This window comes from Pteropus vampyrus, unplaced genomic scaffold (assembly GCF_000151845.1).
Source record: "Pteropus vampyrus isolate Shadow unplaced genomic scaffold, Pvam_2.0 Scaffold137, whole genome shotgun sequence".
Taxonomy (NCBI): domain Eukaryota; kingdom Metazoa; phylum Chordata; class Mammalia; order Chiroptera; family Pteropodidae; genus Pteropus; species Pteropus vampyrus.
Window position 1 is genome coordinate 4,263,958 of NW_011888918.1, and position 7,126 is coordinate 4,271,083.

Consider the following 7,126-nt stretch of genomic DNA (forward strand, 5'->3'; position numbering starts at 1 on the left):
TTTCCGAATAAGCTATAGGTCTCTAGGCCTCTGAGCCAAACTGGATTTCCTACCCCCATTTTTTCATCCTAGAGAAGGAAACTCTTTCATCTATGCCTCCCACTCCTTACTTCACAACTCCTCCAGTCCCCAGCAGGGCTTGTCAGTGACCACATCTGTTCTACATTCTATAATATGTACTCCTTCTGTAGTGTCCAGCCCAGAAGGCATTCAATAAACACTCCCTAATAATGGAAAATGTTCTTACTCTCCATTCATTTGAGGCTCTGCATCTTCTAAACCCATTTATTTGAGAATGCCCTCCCCTAATAAAGCAGAAATGGAGCATGGGTGTGTTCCTTCCTTCGCTTCAAACACAACTGAATGCACTCACCTGTGGGGAATGCTGCAGGCAACCCAGTAAGTGGACAGCACGGCTGTATTAACCTACCTTATGGCTTTGCTAAGGGAGAACAATGATCCTAAGGCCAGTACATGTGCAGAGTGCCACAAAACAGCTCAAGTGCTCCAGCCCCAGACAGACTTTCTGAAAACCTTCTTTGTCTAAGTTCATAGGTCCAGGCTATAAACCCTGGTGAGAGAACACCAGCCATGCCACTTAACACTCAATCACTGTGGCATCTCAGCAACATGTCTCAGTTTCCAGACGGTGATGCTGGGCACTGATGAGAGTCAGAGCTGTTGGTTTCAGGTTTCTCAGTCGTGTTATCTAAGGACCGGCTGCTTGGGATTTGATCAGGGCTGGTTTGGGAGAAAGGCAGACGCCGTCTTTTCCCCAGAACAGACTACTCTTTGAGCTCTGCCGCCACCCGGACTGGGGATGGAAGAAAGAAAACAAAAATCCCCACTGTATGTGGTTGTCAGGAATTTAACTTGGCCCGGGAGAGGGAAAATTAAAGAGCCACATTGCTCTTTTACTCTTAATGCCCTCTGCAGGCAGCAAAGCACATTAACGCTGAGGCTTGTCAGGACTAAGAAGGGGTTAGTTAGAGTCTGGACAAAAGCAAAAAACAACAACAAAAAACCCCGATTTCTGACCCTCTCAGAAGTGTGGGAGGCTCTCATCTCCTTCCTAGGTCAACAAGAAGCACTCAGTGGGGGCGTCTGATTTAAAGTCAGTTTGTAAAAAGTAATTGAAACTGAACATTCTCATCTAGTTAAGCTCTGAGGAAAGGAGATGAACCCAGCTTAGTGATTTGGAACAAGGACAATCAGTGAAACTAGTCATGTGAGGAGGTTTTTTTGTTCTCCTGCTCCTTCATGTATTAGCCACATACACATATACGGTATGTGTGTGGTGGTAGAGGGTAGTTAGGGCAGGTGTTTGGCATTGGGAAAGTTTTTTTGGAGAAAGCAAAGTACAAAGTTCTTCCTAAACTTTCGTATTGCCTGACACTTCTGAAAAAGCCTCTGCCTTGACAAAGAGTCTGCTTTTCAATCAGGCTTTTACCCCCAAAAGAGGACTGCAGTGCAGGTGAGAGGCGTATGTGGAAAACCTTGCATTCTATGATCCCAGGTCTTTTTAGAAAACATTTCACACTCTCGGTTTTCCTTCAGAGTATTTAGAAAGTGAACTTAGAGACTTCAAATCTATCTCTGAATTAGTTTTCTCATCAATGTCAGGTACCCTTAGCTATACATTTTTTGGTCCCTGTGTTATCTTGGCTTTCTAGGTGGGATATTTTGTTTGGGGGTAAGTTTCCCCTTAAATTCCATCATATTTTCAAGGGAGATTACTTCTGATTTTAGAAACCTCTAGGAAAAGAAACCCCAAAACATTCTCACCGTGAGTAGTTGGAGTCATGGAAAAGCACGAGATCATGCAGGGAGAGGACGTGGGTGACTAGTGGAAAGACGTAAGTCAGAATCCTGGGAACACCAATACTGAGAGGACAAATGGAAAGGGTTCAGAGATAAGAAGCAAGCAAGCCCAGCAGATACAGGAGTCAGATGAAGACAGACAGCTAAGGAGAGGAGGGCAATGTCAGTGCAGGTGTGGACAGGGCGGCACCCTCAAATGATGGTACTCAAGAGATGAGGCTGGGAGACCAGCTGTGATGCACCAGGAGACAGGGAGGGATGAACTCAAGAAGGGTCTAGAGTTCCAAAGGTATTATAGAGGATTTAAGCAGAGAAACATATAGAGAAAGAAGAGTTTTTTATAACGTTGTTTTTTGGGGAAAGGAGTTCACTGCTTTGGCATGAAACAAGAAAAAATAGAGCTGTTTGCACAGAGAAAACATGACTGTTTTCCGCAGAAGTTTATTAGGTGCTGGCCTGGCCTGAGGAGTGATACTGGAGATGCAGGGTTGGAGTGGGGAATCTCTCCTATTACTTACTCACCTCATGTCTAAGGTGATATCACAATATATTCAAAAAACTCCAGACTGACCAGTTCGACCATGATTCATTATTAAACTTGGGGCCAAATGAAATTCGATAAAAGTCTTCATGACAATACCATATTAGGCTCATTCAGATTTTAGATTCCTTTATCTAATTTTAAGGTTTTTATTAAAATATAGCTAACACACAATATTTTATTAGTTTCCAGTGTACGCCATGGTTATTCAACATTTATATATCTAAAGAGTGATCACCATGATAAGTCCAGCAACCATCTGACACTCTAGATCCCTTTATTTAATATTTAATTATCCCTTTCCAAATGTCAAAGCAAGGTTGCCAATTAAGAGGCTCTGGACTAGTCAAAATAGAAATATCAAATTTGTACCGTTTTAAAATTAGCACCGATATTGTCAAATACTAAAGTGCTTAGTGGCTATCATAGTTGTGAACAAAATGAAGAAGATGTCACAAAACCAACACAAGGTCCATCAGAAACATCATGTCCAATCTTGAGTCATTGGGATGTGAAAACCGCAGACTAACCATGTCAAAATGGAGTGGCTGACTGGCGGTGGGGAACTGGGGGAAATGTACAAAGGATTGCTTTGTATGATTTCTTATAACCACACGTGAAACTGCAATTATCTGAAATAGAAAGGTACAGTAGTCCCCTCTATCCACTGGGGATACATTCCAAGACCCCCAGTAGATGCCTGAAAATATGGATAGTACCAAAGCATATATATACTGTGTCTTTTCCTATACATACATACCTATGATAAAAGTTTGATTTATAAATTAGGCATGGTATCAGATTAACAATAGTAACTAATAATAAAATAAAATAGTTATAACAATATACTACAATAAAAGTAATAAAAGTCCATTATTAAGTAAAATAAGGGTCATTTGAACTCAAGCACTGCGATACCATAACAATCAATCTGATAAATCTGATAACCCAGCCAACTGCTAAGCCTATGCTGGACAAAGGGATGATTCATGTTCTGGGCAGGACAGAGAGGAACAGTGGAAGATTTTATCACACCACTCAGAATGGTGCACAATTTAAAATTTATGAATTGTTTATTTCTGAAATTTTCCGCTTAATATTTTTTAACTATGGCTGACTGCGGGTAACTGAAACTGTGGAAAGTGAAACCGCACATAAGGGGGGAAATACTGTAGATAGGTAGACAGACAGATAGACAGACAGACAGACAGATGATAGATAGATAAGATATAGGTGAGATGACTTATTAAGCACGTTATTTTATAACAAATATTTGGCTAAACTAAAAAAAATACATCTTTAGCACACCAACTTGATGATTCTATTAACCTAAATTTCCATATTAATTTGATCTATTTCTCAACTTCATATTCTTTGCCATTGATTGGTCTGTTCATATTTAATTAAAAAGAAAAAAAGGAGGCTGACTCAGTTTAAAAAAAAAAAAATACCATGTAGCCCGAGAACCTAAGAGGCAGAGATGCCAAAATCTGCATACAAAAGCAGTAATAGATGCCACTTGAAGGTCAAGCTCCCAGAAGGCTGCTAAGGCAAGGGCACTGGGTTTCTCAGAAACAATCTTACTCCACACATACTCGCATACCACTTAAGATGTGAATATTTCCATCTGGTAGTTAAAAAAACAAAACAGGGGAGTATATTATTTCCACAATGAGGGATGTCCTATATACAATATAACATGAGTGTATTGTGATGTCACCTTAGACATGAGGTAAGTAATTGCTCCAGAAGTCTGGGTTGTGTACACACTTGCTTTTCACAGAGCTAACTTGAAACCAAGCTACCAGTAGTCCATAAATGGAAACCTTCACAACTTAGACCCATAAAGCAATGTTTTAATGTAGAGACAAAAAAAATCCTTCGAAACATTTTCTTTGCAGTGCCTCCCTTCAATTGGTAGCCAAACCCTCCCTCCAGCTCCACCTCTTTACCTATCCTTTTTCCTATTGGTCTGTCTATCCTAAATCCATTTGGCTCTGTGCTGTTACCTGCTTGGGAAGTTGAAAAAATACATGAAGCAGACTGTGACTTGCTGCAATTCTAGACATTTTTTCATTGGCAGTCAATTCAACTTAATAAACCCTTCATTGAGACCTACCCCTAACATTTCTATCACTTGCCCCTGATTGGGTTTTTTCCATTGTATCATTCACTCCTCTCATCAAGCTTCTCATCACATCAGTGCCCCATCTCACTTTCAGTGGATGGCTTTGATTTTATTTCCTCTATGAAAAATGAGACAATCACCCCTTATCTACTCTTATTGCCTCCATCAGCACTGGTTCTCATTCTCCTCCAGCATCTTACTTCACAAATATCCCCTCTCATTCCTCTATCTTCGATACCTTCCTCTGCCTTTTCCCTGTAAGTCTATAAATATGATTACATCTTTCTCAACCTATAATCATCAAAACTCCTTTCCTTAGTTTTATGAAATTTGAAGCTACTTCCCATCTTCCTCCTTGTCTCATCTCTCAACCTAATTTGGGCCAACCTCCATTTCCACTTCACTGAAATTGCTCTAAATTCACCTGTTACTAAATTGCCAAATCTTAATTTTAATTTATCTTATTTTTCTGCAGTGTTTGCCTATACTGTCAGCTTCTTATTTCTTGAAATTTAATTCCTCTAGGTTTCCAGAAAACTATTTTCTTGTTATTCAGACAATTCCTTTACTACTAGGTATCTCTTCTGAACATTAAGTTTGCTCCTCTTGGTTCTGTTCTCTTATTCTATAAGCTTCCTATCTCTGATCTCATCTATATCCATGGTTTGGATCCATTTCAATTATCTTTTATAGGCTAATAATTCCAAATCTCAGCCTTTAATCTTAATGTCTCTTCTGACCTCTATTATTCCTATTGTCAAATTTACTAGAGACCTACTGCTTCTTATACATGCTAAATCTCAGTTAATGGTGCCACTATACACGATTCCCCAAGCCAGAAACTTTGGCTTTAGACAACCATCCTTAACTCTTCCTTAACACTTACATCTCATCCATCACAAAAAAATGATGTTCACTCTACTTCTAAATGTTTCTTAAATCTGTCCTTTCTTCTCTATTCCTAATGTCTCTCTTTAGCTCAGGCCCTGAATTTCTGTTCTGGATAAGGACTGTAGTCATCTCCTTTCTTCTGTTCTTGTATGCAGTGAGCAGTGACAGTATATTCTGCTCTGTTATAAATATTGCAGTAAATCTTGGTAGCTCAACTAGTGTGATATAGGTAGAGAGGCAGTGAGAATCATAATATCAAAAACAACAAAGTCAGAGGCTATTTTATATTGTGAAAAATCACATAAATTTCAAGGATAAAAAGGTGAGTTATTACTATGAGTGACTCATACACAGGCTTGAGAAATTCCAAAAGGCAAAGCAAATGACACTGATGGCTCTTTTCTAAAGATCTTTCGCACTATTCTTTTCTTTGTTCCTGCAGATACTGCACTAAATTCTGATATTAAATGTGCCTTACCTTGATCTTCAGTACAGAATTTCTCAGGAAATAAACATTTCATTTATTTATTAATGTGTGGTGCTTCCTCTCCACCCCTAATTTTTAAGAAAGCGAGTTTGCAGTTCAAATGATTTTTTTCTTGCATAAATTGATATTGCTACGTTTCTGATTTTGTCTTTCTCATTTTTACATAAACCCAAATGTTTTCAATTGATGCAAAAGTTCATGAAATATTTAACAAATTTACATTGCATTAAATAAAATTCCACAATTTCTTATGTCCCATATTACATGACTTTGTCTCCTGCCCTTGCACGTCCCCAAACATCTGTACTTCCATGCCTTCACACATTGTCCATATCCCTAGAATGCCCAAACTCCTGACTCTGAACTCACTTTTAAGATTTAGCTCAAATATGACCTTATTTAAATCGTCTCTGCATCCCTAGAACTTACCTTTCCACAAACTTCTGGAGGACAAAGACTGTTTTCTTGTTCTCTATATACTCAAGATCCAGCACAATTTCTAGTTCATACAAAGGACCTCAGAATAAAATACTGAATGAAGGAATGAATGGTATTAAATGCATCCTGGAATCTGCCTAATAATGGTGGGCAACTGATTTTAAGTCAATTGAGGCCAAAACATAGATAATAGTTAACTGTAATTGAATGCCTCACTATATGCTAGGCACAAGATTAAGCCATTTCATGGACTTTAAAAAAAGTTGATATATGATCCACATAAAATTCACCTTTAAAGTATGCAATTCAGTGGCTTTCAGCATAGTTTTGCAACCATCACCACTGATTCTAGAACATCACTCCAGAAAGAAATCCTATAACTATTAGCAGTCACTCCTCATTTCCCCCTCTCAGCCCCTGGCAACCAGTGATCTACTGTTTCTAATGATTTTGTTTACCTATTCACCAGGTGATAAGAGAATTTGGGTCATTTCCACTTCATGGCTACTATGAATAATGCTGCTATGAACATTTGTATACAAGTTTTTGTGGGGGTGTATATTTTCATTTATCTTGGATACATACCTAGAGTGGAATTGCTGGATCATGCGATAACTCTCTGCTTAACTTTTTGAGCAAGTTGGACTATTTTCCTAAGCAGCAGCGAGCACCATTTTAATATCCCCATTAGCAATATTTTAGGTTCCGTTTCTCCACACCCTCAATAGCACTTACTATCTTTTGTATTATAGCCAACCTAGTGTGAAGTGGTATCTCAATGTTGACTTCCATTTCCCTAAAACCTAATGGTGTTGAGCAT